This window comes from Pongo abelii, chromosome 9 (genome assembly GCF_028885655.2).
Source record: "Pongo abelii isolate AG06213 chromosome 9, NHGRI_mPonAbe1-v2.0_pri, whole genome shotgun sequence".
In the NCBI taxonomy this organism is placed as follows: Eukaryota; Metazoa; Chordata; class Mammalia; order Primates; family Hominidae; genus Pongo; species Pongo abelii.
This window is the reverse complement of record NC_071994.2, coordinates 97,682,545-97,703,690: the sequence shown is the minus strand read 5'-3', so window position 1 is coordinate 97,703,690 and position 21,146 is coordinate 97,682,545. Positions and strand designations below refer to the sequence as shown.

The following is a 21,146-nucleotide window of genomic DNA, read 5'->3' as shown; positions in this document are numbered from 1 at the left end:
CTTAAAATCAGGCTGTGCTGAGAACTACTCATCCACCTCATTATATTGGTTTACACTGGCTGCTCTCTGGAGCCCTGACCTGGGGTGCCCGAGCCTGCCCCATAGCACTTCTGCCTGGCTTTTTCCGGGCAGCTCTACTGATTGGAGAAGAGAAAGCTAGGTAACTGTGCAGTTGCTGCCCAGGATGTTAGTGGGAGAGTTAGCGCACACCAAGCCTCTCTTATCTGGTGCTCCCTGCCTCTGTTTACCTGCTATCTAGGTCCGGCCTTCAGGGACTCCTCCCTGGATTGTGGCAGTTCCCTAACTAGACTGCTAGCAGTTTTATCTCTCATCAATTCTGGTGGGTTGCATGTCCTGATTCTGATTCCCCTGATGGGCCTTCCTACTGAGTAAACTCTGCTCTCAAGATAAAGCCCAAATGTAATCATTTAACAATTATTTATGAAACACCTACTCCATTTAAAGTCATCTACCCTGGTACACACAAAAGAAACTTAGAGCAGCTGACCAGCCCTTCAAGGATCTGTTATCTGTCTAAGAAGACAAGATATGTGAACAGAAAACAGGCAAGCAATAAAGCAGGAGATCCAAGTACTGCAGATGCTTGGGAAGGGCGGAGAGAGGCACTAACTTTACACAGAAGGAAGAGCTTGGGAGGGTGGTGGAGTTCAGACACAGCAGGAAGAGGAAAAGGCAGCACTGGGCAAGCAGAGGCAACAGCCAACAGGGAGATGACAAGGTCTGGGTGCTTGGGAAGAAGGAATAGAGGAAAGGGTTTTTACCAGAAACGAGGAGAAAACAAGGGAAGACAGAATAACAACATCACAAAAATGTAGGCCTGGAAAGAATCGAAGAAAGTGTCAACTAAACCTTTCACTTGCCGGATGAAGCTCAGGCATAGCTGTTGAATGACTTGTCCAACGTTACAGAACAAGTTTAGTAGCAAAGCCACGTATAGAAACAACTTCTGCCTCAATGTGCCTTGTATTACACATTGTGAACCCTGAATCGCAAATTAGGAGCTGAAGTGGTTATCTTATGGACAGTGAAGGGACCACTGATTCACCTAGCATTTGCGCGAATTTAATACAAATTGGGGAAGAAGTGATGGATAGAAAAAGAAGAAAGGAAACTAATCTTTACTAATTGCCCACTCCTAGAAACCATCCTATAGTCTAGGAAGCAGCAAAATTTCCAAGTTACAACCAACAAGTTTAGAACAAAACAGTCATGAGCTGAGTCGTAGCTCCACCATTCAGTATCTGTGTGACGTTGAGCAAGTTGCCTAACTTCTCTAAACCTCAGTATCCTTTTTGGCAAGATGAAGAAAATAGCATCTCAAAGAGTGGTTGTGAAGACTGAATAAAATAACAAATGTAAAATACTCAGCACAATGCATGTAGTATTCAATATACATTTGCTATTATTATTTCAAGAGACTATCTAGGATAGTTGCAGGAAGCAATGATAGGTGAGGTTGACAGAGGTGATAAAAAGGAAATGAGAGATACCATATCTTTGGAGATAACAAATGTCATAAAGAAAGTTATCAAATCTTTGAAGCAAGCAAGATTTGATTCTTCTCATTGACTAGTTGTTTATCCTGGGGAAAAGGACAAAGTAATCAAGTTAACCTAGGCTTTGAGCCCAGTCATAGGAAGAATAGATCTTGCAGTCTTAGAAGAATGGATCATTAGACCAAAGACAGATGAAGCACAGTTGAGAAGAGGAAACGGTTTGAGAAAGATGCTGAGTGACTTACTGTCCTCTGGGCAAGAGGAAACAAGGGACAAGGGACTGGATGAGAAGTTGAGGACAGAGGTGTAGAGAAAAAGAGAGATGAAGCTTTGAAGATCAGTTCGTTTGGAGAATGTCCACAACTGGAAAATAGGGAAAGAAGGAGGGAGAAGAGGAAGAATCTGGAGAAGTAGAAGAGCTGGGAAAAGGTAAAGGCATGGAAGCCAGAGGAAGTTTTAAGAAGTGGGTCCTTCTATCAAATGTTACAGATTCTTAGACCTGCAATGAAGTGCTAGGCACAGCTTGTGGGTTCAAGAATATTCTGATTCAATCAGGTGGACCTAGCCTAGACTCCTCAAATTAATACCCAGTAATCAGATACATGGAAGCACAGGCAGAAAGCACTGCTGGAGACCAATGTTTCCCTCCTGTGCCTTAATTTCCTTATCTGTGAATAAGCTCTACATCAAATGCAGAAAACAAATAATCTTTTCAGGCCTTAACTTAGTTCCTGAATCTATTGTTCAGGAACTAAGGCCTGCAAAAAAAGACTTTGAATTTGACTAGCAAGAAGTTATCAATAACATCTTTCAGTAAGCACACTTGGCTAGAGATTCTGATGTCTGGTTTGTGTCTAATGGAAACAAAGTATGTTTACAATAAAAATTGAACACACCTTCACTAACAGCAAGGTAGTGAACCAGTCCACATCTGTGCTTTCTTTAGATCTATGCACTCATCCTAAAGGTCAGCATCCTTTCTAAAGTGACCCAAGTTGTCATTTACTCATTCCTAAGAAAGTTAAGAAGATGATGGGCCAATTTTAGTGATCTTTGGGGCAGCCCAGAGAGCAGTCTTTCACTCAAAACAGGACGAGTACCAGGATGTTCCAGTGATACCAAGCTGTTCCCAACAAGCATAGAGGCGGGAAGAATGTTGAAGTAACAGAGGCATCTGGATAGAGGAGAATGAGCAGGGCCTTTACAGTAAGACCTGCTTCTAGTCCATGTTCTATCTATTTCTAGACACGGAGAGCCTCAGCTTCCTCCTCTATAAAATAATAACACTTGCTTCATAAACGTATTGCAAGGGTTAAATGAGATAATACAGGTCAAGTGCTGGGAACATCTAGGAATTCAGTAAAAGTTAGAAACCCTCCTCTTCTCCAGTAATTTGAAATACCAAGGAATTTAAATACTCTATTAAAATGCAAATCTCTTTCCCCTCTCACTCTTCTCAGCACCCCTTCTTGACAAACATTTAAAGTCCTTACCAGTTAATACTTTGACTGAATGGGTCCTAAGAATGGGCTTGGGCTTGCACAGACAGAGAAGCCAAACAGCAAAAGGATAGTGGATGAGCATGACTACATAAGGAACAGCTACTACACACAGCCTCACCTGGGACCGTCACTACAATTGGTAGTTCTCCATTAATGAACTGTTGAATAAACAAACCAATGATTGAATGCACCCAGGCTGCTTTGATCAAAATGCTTGTTTTGCTCCTAGAACAAGTAAGGATATTTTTTAAGTTCAATTTCAAGCACTTTCTGAAGTGTAACTTATGAAACCAAAGCATGTAAAAATTTAAACTCCTCATGTTCCACCTCCAAATTTCTGAATCTCTAAAGGTGCAGTCCTAGAATCCACTCGAAATGACTCCTAGCACATTGAGGTTTCCAGCTGGCTCACTGGGGTTAGTCACAGTGCTCCTGCAATTCACTTTCAGAAGTATTTACTACATCAGAGTGTAGTATGCTAAAGATAAAAAATGATGGTGAACACACTAGAGATTAGACACAAAGCATTATGGGAGCATAGAGGAATGATGCACAGGAAAAAAAGGGCAGGTTCCAAGAAATCCAGGTGCTGAGAGAAGGAGGATATTTCGAGCAAAGGCATGGACACAAGGAAGGAAAGCATATGCTGCCATGCTTCTAAACACCTTTTCTTTTAATCTCTTCTTTTTATAAACATCAAATGGTCACATCAACCCCAGAGTTAATAAACCCCTATATGATCACCAGGTGAGAAGTTTTTTTCCAAGCTTTTTTTTCAGTTCTCTGTTTTACAATGGCAATACAGCAGACCTTTGCACAACACAGGTTTGAACAGTGCAGGTCAACTTACACACAGATCTTCCTGCACCTCTGCCACCCTGAGCCAGCAAGCCCAACCCACCCTCTTCTTCCTCCTCCTCAGCCTACTCAATGTGAAGATGACAAGGATGAAGACTTTTATGATGATCATCTCTTCCTTGTGATTTTCTTAATAACATTTTCTTTTCTATAGCTTATTCTTTATTGTAAGAATACAGTATTAATATAAATAACATATGAAATATGTGTTAATTAACTGTTTATATTATCAGTAAGGCTTCCAGTCAACAGTAGGCTATTAGCAGTTAAGTTTTTGGGGAGTCAGAAGTTATATTTGGATTTTCAACTGTGTGAGGGGGTCAGCGCCCGTGACTCCTGCATTGTTCAAGGGTCAACTCTAGTGTGTTTTTTCCTGCCTTTTTCTAAATATAAAATCATATTCTCATATAAGCTTTTTCACACAGCACAAGCCTCCTCTGAAGATTCTGACACATGCCCTGCCCTGCAAACTGTTGGCAGGAGCATAACTCAGGGAATACTGGCAGTGTCTAAAGCAGAGGGTACTGAGTGTACATTGTCGTAAGGAGAGGAAAGGGCAAGGGGATGAGCCTTGTCAGGACCAAATGGTCTCAGAGTGAAAGAATGAAAAACAAAAAGGAGGATAATGTGGAAGGCAAGTGGGAAGATACACAAGGTATGACATTTGTGTAGTTCTGGAAATATCAGGTGCCTGTGGATGAAGAAACTGCTCCTGGAACAAATAAAATGTTATGTAACAGAAGAGATCATTTGAACACCCTGCTCCATTTGAAGCTTACCAAGGACTCTGTATGGATTATGAAAAAAGTTTCCCAACAAATATTTATTTAAGTACCTACTGAGGACCAGGCTCTGTGCTACCATGCTACATAGGTAGTTTGGCTGGATTATTAAGTTATAGATCTGAGGCCTGTTTGTTGGGATGTTTTTAGTTTCACACCCATAGTGACACACCAGTCTCTTCTTGCTTGACTGCTTTCTCCTGTAAGCATATTACCTAATATGCACTAAACACATAATTTTATCTACATAAACACAAGAAACTGAGGATAGATATGCTGATGTCCAGAGAAAATGCACCTGTAACAAATGGGGTAAGGAAGAAGAGTAGAGACGTTGGCCCCAAACAAACTGGTGTCAGACCCGGACTGAGACAGACCAGCTGTAAATATAAAGATCCTGGCATGGAGTAGATATTCAATACATGATAGTTATTCTAAACATGATTTGCTACTACTACTACGGAAACCTTGGGAGTACTGAAAACTCGTAATACTTTTTTGGCTGATGTTATTGCAGGGTTTCTCAACCCCGGCCCTCTGACATTTGGGGCTGATGATTCTTTGTTGTGAGAGACTGCCCAGTGCCTTGTAGGGATGGCCTCTACCCACTAGATGCCAGCGGCAACCACCCCCTCTACCTTCATTTATGAAAACAAAAACTGTCTCCAGACATTGCCAAATGTCCCCTAGGGGACAAAATTGCCTCTGATTGAGAACCACTGACTTAGTTGATTAATTGATGTTGCCCACTTTAAAAGAAGCTCCCAAGCTTCTAACCATATTGATCATTCCAATGAGATACTGGGTGAATTTAATTGCATACTAATAGACAGCAGCTTCAGTTCCATCCACCCTACAATATATCATTCTATTATGATTGCTTCCCTTTCCTCTTTTCATGAGCAAAATAGACAGCAGCTTCAGTTCCATCCACCCTACAATATATCATTCTATTATGATTGCTTCCCTTTCCTCTTTTCATGAGCAAAAAAACTAATCATGTTTTCCTCTCTGATTTCCAGTGATGATATAGACACGTTGTTGTTTCTAAAACTGGAATCGTACTGAGTTTCTAAAACAACAACATAAAGCCACTATTAAAAATAAGGAGTTTCACAATAGCTGAAGATCAGAATGTTCACCCTAAAGAACCCTTGTAATCCCCATTTTGAAAGTAATTATTGGATGTTTATACTGAAAACATATATTTTCAGTTCATAGATAGAAAGAACAGTGAGAGAAATGACCCCTCCACAACCTGTACAGCAATTTTAGTTCTTCTCTCTCCAGAATATGCACTACAGACCAACAGGTCTTACACCTTTTTAAAAGCCAAGGAAAGACAGAGAAGTGGGGAAATTCTCACCATTCCTAATGGCTCCAGACACTCTAGATGGTTCCATTCAGGAGAAAAATGTGTTTTACAGCATAAACTCAAAGTGAGGGAAGAAGTTAAAATTCATGTCTTAAATGTTCTATAAGTTATCGATCAAGAAATCAGAAAGCATTTATTGCATCTCAGCCATAGAGCCAGTATCATGCTAGGTACAAGTCTTCAGAAAAGTCCAAAGTATGGATTGGGAGAGAGAGAGGAATAATTAAAAATAACTAGACAAAATTAGAAATAACTAGAAAAAATTAAGTCCTGGCCAGGCGCAGTGGCTCATGCCTGTAATCCCAGCACTTTGGGAGGCCAGGGCAGGCGGGTCACTTGAGGTCATGAGTTGGAGACCAGCCTGGCCAACATGGTGAAACCCTGTCTTTACTAAAAATACAAAAATTAGCCAGGCATGGTGGCAGGTGCCTGTAATCCAAGCTACTCAGGAGACGGAGGCAGGAGAATCACTTAAACCTGGGAGGCAGAGGTTGCAGTGAGCTGAGATCACGCCACTGCACTCCAGCCTGGGCGACAGAGCAAGACTCTGTGTAAAAAAAAAGAAAAAAGAAAAAAGAAAAAAATTAAGTCCTAAATAGAGGATTAACTGAAAGCACAATAAAGTTTGAAAGAAGGCAAAGTATGTGAGAACTATAATGGTTCATTCATTCATTCAGAAATATTGGCCGAGCACATTGACTTATTCCTGTAATCCCAGCACTTTGGGAGGCCAAGGCGGGAAGATTGCTTGACGCCAGGAGTTCAACACCAGCCTGAGCAACATAGTCAGACCCTGTCCCTACAAAAAATAAAAACAAAAATAAAAAATTGACCAGGTGTGGTGGAGTTTGAGGTTAAAGTGAGCTAGGATGGCACCACTGCACTCCAGCCTGGGTGACAGAATGACACCCTGTTCCCCCAACACCATCAAAAGAAAAATTATTGATTACACTGATAATCCACGTACTCTGCTAGATGCTCAAATACCCTGGTATGGGCTTTATCTTACCAAAACATATAAGTAAGTCTACAATTACAAACTGGCCTATGTGCAATGAAAAAAAGGAGCAGACTAGGACTGCAATAACAGAGGGGTTAACAATTAGGGAGAAAGTGGCCATTTAGAGAGGATGAAAAGGGAAGCCTTCTCCAAGGAGATATGTAAGTAAAGACCTAAAAGACAAGAAGGTTTGGCCACATAAAGGAGGCAGGAAGAGCATTCCAGGCCAAGCAAATATCATGTGCAAAGATCTTGCGGCAGAAAAATTCTCAGAAAGCTCCAGGAACTTAAAGGAGGCAAAGGAAGTATAGTCCCTGCAGGTACCCTGTGCTGAGGATGCAGGGATGGCCCAGGAAAGCTCTTTAGGAATGTTACTTGTCTCCTTTACCTGGGTGTCTGGGAATGGCCCCGTTCTATTCAACCTATATGATGTAAGGTATATACAATAGGGGTTTCAAATTAAATAGAGGAGAGAAAGAGAACATCAGAAAATGGCCAGTTTGGGATAAACAACAATAAAAAGATTAAATGGAAACAACCTGAAAGTAAACTCCACAGTCTATGTATTTGATTACAATAGCTACCCAAAAGATGCAGCCTCTTTAGAGCTTTGACTGAGTCCTGTTGAAAACAGGAGAAGACTCAGAATCTTCAGTGCCATTAGGGCAGTAGTTCTTAAACTTTAGCTGTATCAGTATCACCTGAAGGGCTTGGTAAAACACAGATTGCAGGGCCCGGCTCCAGAGTTTCTGATTTGGTAGGCCTGGATGGGGTCCAAGAATTTGCATTTGCAACAAATTCTCTGATTGTGCTGATGCTGCTCGTCCATGGACCACACTTTGAGAACCACTGGCTTAGGATATTTGAGGGCCTATATTTCTATGCACTCAGAATTTCAACCTAAATAAGGAAACAGGCACATGATATTGTACGAGAAGAAAGATCCTAGTCCAGTTTTCTATGTTGAACTGGCACATATGGAGTGTCTCCTCTGAACCAGATGATTTCATTCATTATCTCATTCCATCAATATGGTAGATATTATTACCCATGTGTTACCCATGTGGACTGGAGGCTAGGCGAGGTCCTCTGAATTACCTGAGATCACACGGCTAATAAGTAACAGAGCCAAGATTCAAGATTCAAGTCTGGTTTTTGCAGAGCTCTTGCCCTTTTTTTTTTTTTTTTTTTTTTTTTTTTGCACCTAAATGATGAAAAACTTTACTCTGCGTCAAGGTATCTGGAAAATGAAGCTGCATTTGGGGCACATTATAGATGAGGAATGATCCATATATGGTGAGTAGAAAACTCAATTATAGAATTATTTCTTAGCTAGTACCAGATACTCCAAATTACAAATGCTTAAGTAAAAGTAAAATATGATTTGCCATACTAAAAGTCTAGAAGTGAAATATGACAGAATTTAAACCAGCAGATATAAATGCACCACCTATGTGTATATTTTTTAAAAATCAAATATTGAGGAAAAAAATCAAATATTGAGAAAAGCTCTGGCCTTAAACACATCTCACCTGAAATCCAACCAGAAAGCCAGTCCATGATTTTAGCAAATTTTAATTCATTGTATGAAAAAAAAATTATGAATGCTAGATGAATCCAGTGACAAAAAGGGCACTTTTTTGGTTAAAACTACAAAAGAAACTTGTTTTCTGAGAACATTAAGGAAAACATTTTAAGTCATTTTCAAAATGTCTAATTGATATGATCTTCAGAAAAAAACATATCTAGTCTGTATAGAAATTCATCTTGGAATAAGAATGATGCAGAGTGTTTTTTTAAAAGCGTTATGTATATATATGCCCTTCCGGTCAGTGTAACATGACTGTGATCATCTTACAAACAAAACACAAAATCAATTCAGAGAGCGGCGTGGCCTTGGAGACCACACACACCCAACAGAGTTGTACATACTGGGCTTTGCTGTCAAGTTAAGGAGTGAGCAAATGAGTTCAGTATCAAAGGTCATGTTTTCACAGTCATTCAAATTATATCCCAAAAACTTTTCTTGTATTCTCTACTTGACTTTTCTTTCAAAGAACTGATTGCAGAGTATGCACAAATCCTGTTGTACTTTATGTACTACTTTAGGTGGGATCTAATTTTTTTTTAATTTATCATTGCTTAAAAATCTTCAAAATAGCTCAGTGAGGCTCACGACAGTGCTGGCCACATGGAGATGTAGCCTTTTGTTGCCTTTAAACACTGTTACACCATCTATGACTGTCCCATTGGTCTGAAGTGTACTGGCAAACTAAGCATCCTGTAAGACAAGCTAAAGCTTGCTTTTTGCCAATCAGTTGAACGTCCTGCATCTCTTCACTGATGCACTTTCTCTAGGTATTGATAGTCAAAAGCACAAAGCATTTATTACGCATTCAATCATGTAGCTAAACAAAAAACTGAAGTTTCCTGAAGCCATTTAAACCAGCCATTCCAAAACCTCCTGCCACCACTTTGTTCTGTTAGTACCATCAAAAACCTTCTCAAATATAATAGAAAGAATAAATGGTAGTGCTGCTCTCCAGATATTAGGCACTGCTCCTCATCTCTGAACATTTGATTTTTTAGCTAATAACTGTGTCAAAAGCCTCAAAAAACCCTGAAATTAATTTGAAATTAATTAAATGAAATTAACAGAGCCAAGATTCAAGTCTGTTTTTGCCGAACTCTTGCCTTTTTTGTTTTTTTGAGATGGAGTCTCACTCTATTGCCCAGGCTGGAGTGCAATGGCACAGTCTTGGCTCACTGCAACTTCTGCCCCCCTGGTTCAAGTTATTCTCCTGTCTCATCCTTCCAAGTAGCTGGGATTGCAGGCATGCATCACCAGGCTTGGCTAATTTTTGTATTTTTGGTAGAGACGAGGTTTCACCATGTTGGTCAGGCTGGTCTTGAACTCCTGACCTCAGGTGATCCATCTGCCTCAGCCTACCAAAGTGCTGGGATAACAGGTGTGAGCAGCTCTTGCTCTTAACCACTATTTTGTGTTGCCTCCCATCTCATGGGTACAAGAAAGATGTTTCCTGACTCCAGACCTTACTTCCCAACTGGAAAGCACTCTGAGGCCTGCCCCACTGTGGTTAGTGATGAATCTAGACAGTTTTCACAGACTCCTGGGGACTCTTAGTGGCCCGAATTTGCTACTAAGCTGTTCCGTTTTCTTATAGGAGACAGTAAGATCTATTTATTAAGTCTCCATGTAACCATTATGCTAGGCATGTTATAGGCACTCTCTCTTTTTAAACCATCAGAGGCGGTTTCCTCTCTGTGGGAGGCAGTTACAGATTTTAAAACACAGACTTAGCAGTCAGATGGGCCTGGAATCACCCCTCCTCTGCCACTTATTAGTCCTATGATATTGGCTGAACGACTTAACTTCTGTAAAGCCGTTTTTCCTCATTTCATAAGCAGTGGTTACAATACTATCCACCTCAAAGGACTGTGAGAAATTCATGAGTAAATTACATATAAAGCTCTTAGTCCAGTGCTTAACTTACAGCAGGTGTTCTAGAAATATTAACTATTATTAACCTGTTAGCCATTTTCTTACCAAATATGGTCATTTTCGTGGAGTTTTAATTATTGCTGTGCTAGACTGTGCTAGACACATAGTTCCTTTTTGTTTATATTTCCTGAGTTTCGGGCAGATCCTGGAAACATGAATAATTGTCATCTTGATTTGAGCTCCCCATCCCCCCACCCCAACAAATAGGAAAAATATTTCAAGATACCATAATAGACAAAACAGAAAAAAAAATGGGCTAGGTTAGGTATTTTTGGTAAATTAGTAATTATAACTAAACCAAAATGAATATTAATTAACTGATTGATATAAACTCAGGCAAGGGAGTTGAAATCAAGGGGTCTAATGGTCCCACAATGCCACGTATTGGCCAAGCTATATGTGAGGTGATGTGCTCATGTCTCAGTGCCAAATTTTAAGTGAAATGTTTCTGAGCTAGAAAGCACTCAGAAGGTGTTGAGCAGGATGGAAATGGATGGGGAAACTCGGCCATATCTAGTGTAGAAAAGAGAAGATTAAGACATAATAATAATGACAACCTTCAAATATTTCAAAATCTTTTAGAAATGAGGAATAGACTTATTCTGTATTTGCTCTGTAACACTATATAGCAATAATGTTTTTCAAACAGTAGTTGGTCACCCAATTGTGGGTCATGAAATCAATTTAACAAGGTCCTGACCCGCATTTTAAATAAATGAAATAGAATATAATAGGAAATGCCGGATGCAGCCGAATAAGAGTAATTGCTATTCCATGAAATTCTGTTTAATTATATTTATATTTGTATTTGTGTTTGTGGGTCTAAACATAAAATATATCTTTATGTTGGGTCATAATAATGATACAGAAGGAGGGCAGGGAAGTGCTGGGTAGAGAAGGGCGGGGTCCCTGGCAAGGGCTCCATCTTCGGGCCTGTGCCCACAAACCTAAATGAGGACAGGCATTTCTGTTTTTGCACCCAAAAAGCTGCTTTTGGCCTGCCACGCCCCCATCCTGTGCCCATAAAAACCCGAGACCCTAGCGGGCACAGACACAAGCGGCTGGACGTTGAGAGGAGCAGAAGATCACACTACCAGACACCATCCAACACTGCAGGCCATCGACAGCGGAATTTGGTTGGGGGCAGTCAGAGGAGAGTCTGGCTGCTGAGCAGCCTGACTCCAGCGGAAGGCCACATTCCAACTCCATCCCCCTTCTGGCTTCCTGTCCACCTCATTCAGAGCTACCTCCACCACTCAATAAAACCTTGCACCCATCCTCCAAGCCCACGTGTGATCCGATTTTTCTGGTACACTAGGGCAAGAACTCAGGATACAGAAAGCCCTCTGTCCTTGCCATAAGGCAGAGGGTCTAACTGAGCTGATGAACACAAGCGGCCTGCAGACAGCAAAACTGAAAGAGAACACTGTAACACACACCCACTGGGGCTTCGGGAGCTGTAAACACTCAACCCTAGATGCTGCCGTGGGGTTGGAGCCCAAAAACACTCCCCACAACCTGCCTGTCTGCATGCTGCCTCTAGGAGTTTGAGCAGCGAGGCACTGAAGAAGCGAGCCACGCCCCTGTCGCAGGCCCTGTGACGAGGATACGGGAACTCCTCCCATTTCAGTAAAATAAATGTTGGAAAGCTCTAGAAGGCAAAACATGTACAACTGTGTGTAAGAAACAGTAAGTCAGGTTTCAGCTCTCTATAAAGAAATCGTTATAATAATGATCACTGTGTAACAATAGACCAGGTTTTCTCAGGAAGCGGGAGCTCCTCCCCCATTCATACAACACCTGCTCAGAAGATGTTCTAGCAGAGGCTGAGTGATGGTGCATTAAGGAGGATGGCATTGGGTATTCCCTCCTATGAGGACACTAAGATGCTCTGACTCTCCAAAATGGAGTCGATCAGACATGAGCTTCTGCTAAAAGAAAGAATGGAAGAAAATCAAAGCCTTAACATTCAGACCCCAGAAGCCATATAACCAGCCCAGGAGTAGGCAGTCTTCTGTGTTTATATATTGTGCACAGTGGAGCATGCATCAAATCCCTGAAGTTGTTCAGGATTTCTACTGTAGGAAGGGTTAATTTCAAGCATCCATTTTCTAACTGAGGTGATAAAATAATATGCATAGCAGCAATCAAGTCTCATTGATGTAAGCACCTAAATGGAGTCAAGTGGCAACTGAATACCTGGTGACATGGAACTGAGTCACCATTTATCACACCTACTAAGAGCAAGCCAAAATCCAATGCAAAGAGCAGAGCATCCCCAGATGTTGCTCCTACACCTAGGGCTGCCAGATGAAACACCAGTTGGATCTGAATTCAAATTATCTGTTTATCTGAAGATAAACAACAAAATATTTTAGTATTATGTGTCCAAAATATTGTAGTGGACATACTTATACTAAAAAAAATTATTCACTGTTTATCTGAAATTCAAATTTGACTGGGTCTCCTGTGTTTAATTTCCTAAGTCTGGCAAATACCAACCTACCTACACTAGGTTATATCCCTAAAATTCCTTTAGTGGAGCCCTTAGTCTCTCATTTGGTAAACAGTGTGGAATGTCAGCTATAAGAAGCTGATAGTAGTAAAAAGCAATACTGACAAGGATGGAAAAAGGAGTGAAATGCAAGTGAGCATGGTGTAACAGCTTTGTCCCACTGAATACTACTGAGCCAAATTTAAAGACTTCTTAAGAGTAAGCAAAACAGACACTGTGAGGCATAAGGGTGTGGACAGCATTTGAGGAAGGAGATAACAAGGTTACAGTCCCACTTTGTAGCGTTCCCATGCTAAATCTGGGTTTGTATGGGAGAGAAGATTCAACTTCATTCTTCTGCACTTTATTATTCAGCATTTGGTCACAGGGACTCCAGAGGAAGAGCTCACAATGGCTGCCGCCAGCTGTTCTGAGGCATACATGATGCTGTTCGGGTCACACTGTGATGGATGGATCTCATCCGGAAAGCCAGCCTGGCCTCCCCTTGACCTCCATGACAGAGTCAGGTTCTTCTTCTCTGGGGTCCCATGTCTCCCTTGCAGTCACCATATAATAACAACAATAATTGAAATTGCTCATAGAGTGCCAAATATGTGCTAGGCACTCTACATATATTATCTCACTTAACCTCTTCCAATAACCCTATGAAGTAGATATTTGCTTTCCCATATCACAGATGAGGAAACTGAAGTCCACAGGGGTTAGATCACTTGCCCAAGGTCACGCAGCCCATCAGTGCCCACTGGCCTGAAGGAGCTAGAACTCCACGTTGTAAATGTTCCTGTTAATAGATCTTTCTTCCCAATTAAGTTACCAGTTCTTTGAGGGAAGGACTGTGTCTCACTCACCCTCGCATGCCTGAGCCTAGCTTGCAGTGTGTGGCAAGTTGTAGGCAGTATTGTGAGTGGGTCAAGCTAAGGTTTTGTAGTCAAACATACCTAGTCACAAATTAGGGTTCTTCCAAGAATCTGTTATTGAGAATCAGGGGTTTGGGTTCTAGTGACTTGCTCTGGAACTGAAGATGGTGGTTAGGAATCCTAGCAATAGAGAAGAACAGGGCTGGGTTGAAGCCCTGGCCCTACCACTTACCAGGTATGATTTGGCAAGTTATTTAACCTGTCTTAGCTTCAGTTCTCCATCTGTAAGATGAGGGAAGTAATAGTACCTGTCTTACAGGATTGTTTTAAGATGACTGACATAATGTTATAATCTAACACATGAAAAGCACTCAATAAATATTAGCTCTTTTTATTATAATGCATTTAATAAAGCCATTTGTAATTTATTTCCGTTTTCTATCTTTTTTCAATGTCAGCAAATGAATTAAGAGAGGAGAAACAAAATGGACTTCAGGGTAAGAAGCCATACTTGAGAGTGACAAGGCAAGGAGGGGAAGACAGGAAAAAAAACAAAACAAAACAGGAAAGCAGTAGAATGAGAATAATATTTATTAGATGCTAGTCATTTTCAGGCACTATTCTAAATGATTTAAATGTGCTAATTCTTTTGATCCTAATCACCCGCCTACAAGACGGGAGGGGAACCAATGGAGGGGGAGGTATCCGGTATTCACCTGAAGTTAACCCCCACCACAGCCAGACAGCGACATAAAACTGCCTGCCACACTCCTTAGTTCACAGCAAATATTCAGTCTGGAGTCCCCGTTTGAATTTGAGGGAAAATGACTTTTAGAGCTAACAGGTAAATATTTTTATAAAAGGAGCCTGAAGTCTAACTCTCTGGCTGACCAACCACAAGAGCAACAATAATGGACATTTATTCATGGTCAACAGACAGTAAACAGCAAACCCTTGGGAGACAGACAAAGGAGCCCTGGCAGGTTTACAGATCTCAGCAGTAGACTATCGTACCCCACCCCACCGGCCCCAAACCCTGTATTTTCCACAGGATTCATTCCAGACCAGGCTTTGTACCCACATGTCCCTTCTGTATTTTCTTAAGAACCTAAAGTTTCCAAAAGCTATTTACTGTTAGACAGCAACCTGAAAGCAGTCTCAGTGTCCACTCTTCCCAGTAATCTTTTAAAAAATCCCTGAGAAAAGGTTAATAAATCTTACCATCAGGTGATCAGTAATCTTGTCTACTCTAGGTTTGGGGGTACAAAGGTCACAGGGGGAAGAGAATTAAGCAGAAATAAATGTTTATACATATTTGACATTAACTTAACCACACATATGTGCCATGGGGATAAATGTTCATATGCAGCAGTCCTGTAAGGAGTGTATTTCAGCAGGCAGCAGCCAGCAAGAGACAGCAAACCATCCCTGAATATGTTTCCCCAATTTTGCCAAGGAACATTTTTTTTTATCCCCTTTTATAATCTGACCTGTCCCATTTTCTGGCAGAGAGCCCTAGGAAGGCAAGCACTGCCTTTTCTGTCCATATTCCAATGTAAGATGGAAAAAGGAGGAGGGAGCAAGAGGAGGCGAGCGGGGGCTGAGGAGGGTGCAACTGACTTAGGGAAACAGAAGAAGAGATGGAGGAGGGAAAAAAGAGAGTGAGAAGAGGAGAGAAACTGGAAAGGAGAGGGGGTGAACAGGAGAGAGAGAGCAAATCATGAATATCAAATTAATTTAATGTGTCCACACTGGGCAAAACTGATTTGAGGAGTGTGAGAGTAATAAAAAACAAACAGGATAAATTCCACAACGATCATCCAGCAAGAACGTGCCCCAGAAACCATAATCATAGTATCCTTGAACAAATCACACTAGTAATTTATATACTCTTTAGACTCCCTTAGTGCTTAACAACTGATGAAATATCGTTTCTGGGGAGTCACGCTTGTGTTTAATTTTCAGGAATGAATGGCCACTGTTCCATTTATTTCTAGCAGAAACATCTTTTTGGCAGGGAAAATGCCCTTCCCATTTTCCTGTGTGTGTGTGTGTGTGTGTGTGTGTGTGTGTGTGTGCTGTGTGAATGCATGTGAGCATATATATGTTTTATCCCATTACTCCAGTCCTTGATCTTTTTTTTTTTTTTTAGCCAAAGCAGATAACCATTTATCTTCAGAATTTATTGTCATTTTCCCCCTTCTTACTCCATTCTCTCTCCTAACTAGAATACCCTGAAATAAAACTCACTTCCTGAGCAATGTGTAATATCACTTTGCAAACCAATATTAGGGGAGTGGTGATCAATTTTACATCCAAGTTTGAGTCCACCTGCCCTGAATTGTGCTTTTGTATTCTCCTTAGGCTTCTACTGCCTTGTCCCAAATTGTGCTGCTGCAAAGGTTTCGTTTCCTTTAGAAATAGTATCAGCACTATTGGGAAACCAGGGGAGATTTCGTGTCCCAGGGACTCTGTGCTGCAATACATAGGAATGAATGGATGGAAAGGGCAGAAAGGGCAGGAAATAAATGAAGGAAGCAAAGAGGAGTCTTTATGGTTGTTGTTGCAGATCAATATTCAGATAATATTGATCATTATTTGGTGGTCTAAAAAATAAAATATATATGTATATATAGTTTTGAGTGCCTACCAGTCATTTTTTGTTCAAGAAATACGTACTGAATATCCATGTATTGTACTGCCTGTCCCTGTGCTGGATACTTTAACATATTTATTCAATTCCCAATACAGTCTCCCTAGGAGGAGACCAACTTGTACATTTTCCTTCCTAGAAAACCAAAACTGGCTCTGGAGCCAGAGATTATATGTTGAATCTAATCTTTGCCTCTAGCCAAACGACTCTGGGCAGATCCTTTAACCTCTCTGAGCCTCTGTTTCCTCCTTCAGAAAATGAAAATAATTTCATCTGCTTCACTAAGTTGTTCTGAGAATGAAATAAACTAATGTGCCCAACAAGATTAATCATGGAAAAGACTGAGTTACTCAGATTTGGGGAAGTGTAACAACGCTAAACTATTCTGTGATTGTTTTGTTGGAACAGGAGGCCAAACCACACCCCCGTGGTAGGGTGAGGTTTCCTGCGAAGGGAATTGAATTTTCCACTGTCAATCATCCTGAGAAAAAGTTAGCTCTCAGAAGCTGTGTTCAGGGCTTGAGGAGGAGGATGGCAGGATACATAGGCTTCTAAAGGGTGGAGAGATCTAGGGTACATCACGGGAGCAAGGCAGGGGATAGGGACGCCCCTGTCAGTTGGAGGCCAGCTCAAGGCTACGCAGGCATAGTCAACCCAATCCCAAAACCTAGGACAGGTGTAGGCTTGTGTCGCAATCAGAAGGACCTGGGCCCACTCAGAGAGTGCACAGGAGAGTAGCATCCTCATCCCTGCAGCCAAGACAGAGTAGGACCCCGGGAAACCAGTCAGGCTCTCAAGTAAGCAAAGGCCAAGCCTCCAAGTTCTGGTGTGAGTAGGGGCAGCAGCAGCAACAGCCAGTGTCAAGTGGAGAAGAGAGGGCATGGAGCAATTATCATGGTGTTCACGGGCCTCAATATGGTGTTTCTGAATCCCACCTCCCCTGACAAGACACTAGAGCAGCCAGAACTGACTCTGTGCATGCAAATAAGCACCACCTAAGGATTCCTGGACCATAAAACTGGAGGGTGGCCTTTAAAAAGATTCATTTCTTAGTAAGATGGGCAGGCAAATGCTTGGAAATTGTTATATTTGGGGGTACCACTGTGGGTAACATGACCCAAGCCATAAGCTGGGTACAATGGTTATATGCATAAAGTATAAAGTGCCTGACACAGTAGGTGAATCCAGCCTGGTTCCTTTCTCCTTTTTCATCCCCATAAAAATGAGAGGGAGGAAACTTTACATTTGTCTTAGAACAGATTTTTTCAAAAGTCTTGAATTTCAACCCATCCTTCTGAAACAGGGTAGGGAAGAGGAGATAAGTGACAGTATTATTTAACTTATATGCCAAATCTTTCAGAAAGCTTTGACCATACTTGAAGATATCAGACAGAAAGATATTTAATGGTGGTTACTACAATCAGTCACTTCTCACATAATGCATTTAATCCTCACCACCACGGGCTGCGGTCAATACTATTATTATCCCCATTGTATCAGGCAGGGTCCTATCAGGAAATAGATGGTATGTGCAAAAGGAGTGACTGAAGACAGTCTAATGAAGCAACTATTTACAAAAGGGTTAAAGGAAAACAGCAAATGATGATGAAGCACCCTGGGGCTAGTCACCACGAGGAGCTGCTACCATCCCTGTGATGGTTAGTTTTAGGTGTCGACTTGACTAAATTCAGGGATAGCTAGAGAGATGATGATGCATTATTTCTGGGTGTGTCTATGAGGGTGTTTCCAGAAGAGGCTGACATTTGAGTAGGTAGACTGAGTGGGGAAGATCTGCCTTCAATGTGGATAGGCACCATCCACTGGCTGGGGGCCTGGATGGAACCAAAAGGGCTGAGGAAAGGCAAATCCTTGCTGTCTCTTCAAGAGCTGGGACACTCTTCTTCTGCCCTTGGACATCAGAACTCCAGGTTGTTTGGCTTTTGAACTCCAGTACTCACACCAGTGGTTACCCAGGTTCTCAGGCCTTTGGCCTTGGGCTGAGAGTTACATCATCATGTTCCATGGTTCTGAGGATTTCAGACTTGGACTGAGCCTCACCATGGCTTCCATGGTTCCCCAGCTTGCAGACAGCCTGTCACGGGACTTCTCACCCTCCATAATCACAAGAGCAGATTCCCCTAATAAATTCCCTCTCATTCAACTATACCTATATATATCCTATTGGTTCTGTCTCTCTGGAGAACCCTAATACAACCCATAAGCTGGAAGGGGAAGTTATCAGAATCCAGCAAGACAGGATGCTATAAGAGAGGGCCATTCTATAGTATCTGTGGCCTTCAGTAGAATCACACAGCCATATTATCCCACAGCTTGATGGGAAGGAAGTAGGTACACTGGGTTCTCTTTCTTACCACCCTCCTGTATCCTGCCAGTGCCTCTTATTGGTCAAATACAACAGGAATCCAGGTGATGCATTCCAAAAGGTAAGTGTTTCAGGGCACAGAGAAGAGTGATAAAGGATGGTAAGTGGGTCTGGAAAAGCATCAGAAAATAGTACATGATTTTAAAGTTTAGGAAAAGAAGATACAGATTAAGTAACTTGTCTATGGTCATAAAGCAAATAAGAGGTGGAGCTAAAATTCATCACTCAGTATGACTTGATACCCATGCTCTTAACCACTAAGATGTGCTTCCTATAACTTGTTAGGAAGATTGCTAGTCATCCAGCATCTCTTTCTCCCTGTACCCTACCCAGCTATTCTCTGATAATAGACTCCATCCTATCCCCACCCAGTTTTCCCAGTCTTCCTGGAACTGCGGGTAGCCACGTGACTAAAGTTCAGGCCAATGGAATATAAGTGAACACCATTAGATGTGTGCAGGTTTCAGGTTGTGCCCACCACTTTCCTTCTCCCTCGTCTATGGACTAGAATGCGGATGTGATAGTAGAAGCTGAAACAGTCACCTTGAACCACTGCATGGAAATTACTTTTGAGGATATAGTGCACCCTGAAGCCACCAGATCAGCACTGGACTGTTCATGCTCTAAGTGAAAAAGAAATAAACTTACATATTGTTTAAGTAACTGTCATTTTGGCCTTTGTTATAGCAGCCCAACCTATATCCTAAATAATACCAAGACCAAGCACCCATATGGCCCAAATGAGGCTCAGTCATAATGGTTTGAGCAATAAGAGAAATATGACTGGTATAGTCAGCTAGTGATCACCAATGTGTGTCTTCTCCTCTTTTTCCTGGCATATAACTAGATTACATTTTCCACCCCACCCCATTCCATCTGGGTGAGGCTGTGAGACTAGTTCTTACCCTTGGAAAATGAGGGGAAGTGAGTATTTTGCCTCCAGGCTGAGGCAATCAAGGGTGAACATTCTTGCTCACCTGATTCACTTACCTGACAAATGGATGCAAAGCATCACTGAAAGAATCTGAGCCCCCAGAAGATGGTGAAGCCAGGAAATGGAAGAAGCTGGGGTCCTCAATGACACATGAAGCACAGCCCTCTGACAGCTCTACACTTGACCACTGCACAAGCAAGAAACGCAGTCTTCCTTGTGTTAAGCCACTGACACTGGGGTTTAGCCTATCCTAACTAAGGCATAAACACTGTGTTCCAGAGCTGCGATCTCATCCCGTATTTTTGGAGGACAAGGGGGTAAGAGGAGACTGGGAAATATTTAAGTTATTATCTTAAAGAAGTTATACAAATGTCATCATTTGTCCTAATAAGACCCAGCATACATCCTGCCCGAATGAGGAAGGCCAGAATAGCACAAGAAAACCCTTTCTCCTTGCATATTGGCCCTCAGGGGAGTTAGCCCTGGTGGCTCCCAAGAATGCTATTCTCATGACACACTCCTCTCCTGGCACTCACAGGCCAGTTCACCAGGTCTGAGCAGAGACAGCAGCAATTGAGCTCCCTGAGGCATGCCAGAGGGTCAAGCAACCCCAAAGGGCAACAAATTATGAAAGGTTAAGAAAACAAGGAACCAGTTTGCTTGTGGGTGGTGAGAGTGAGCTCCCCCACCTCTTCTTTCTAATGTCCAGGTTTTCTAAAATAAGCACATATTACTTTTATACTAAAAAACTAAAGTTTAAAAATTGGACTTTTAAAACTTCAATTTTTAAGAAAGATAAAAAAATAAGCTGGATAAGCCCCAGGAATAAATGTAGGAGATACAGGTCACAGAAGAAAGGATCCAGTCCTCAAGGCACTGTTACAACAAGCAGAAAGGCCACTCTTAGAGATATACAACTGAAAAGATAAAGTGTCTCAGGGGTGACACCCTCACTCCGTCATTCAACAAATATTTGCTGAAGATTAACTTGTGCTGGGCACTGTGCTGGCTGCTAGATTTACAAAGAAGAATAAGGTGGCCACAGTGTAACGCAGTTGTTCACAATCTTAGCTGCACATTGAAATCACTTGAGATGTGATTAAACCCAAGCAAACAAAAAAACACAATAACATTGATGCTTGGGTCCACATCCCAGAGATTTGGATGTAATCATTCAGGATTGGGAACTGGTCTCAGGACTTCTAAAAGCTCCTCCTGGTTCTAAAGTGCAGCCAAAATTGAAAACC

At 41.6% G+C, this 21,146-nt stretch overlaps 1 protein-coding gene across 5 annotated transcripts in view; it reads right to left on the bottom strand.

Moving 5' to 3' along the window:
* Positions 1-21,146, bottom strand: part of AMOTL1 (angiomotin like 1) — a 169,820-nt gene that overhangs the window by 107,592 nt on the left and 41,082 nt on the right. The gene's annotated exons all lie outside the window — the stretch shown is intronic.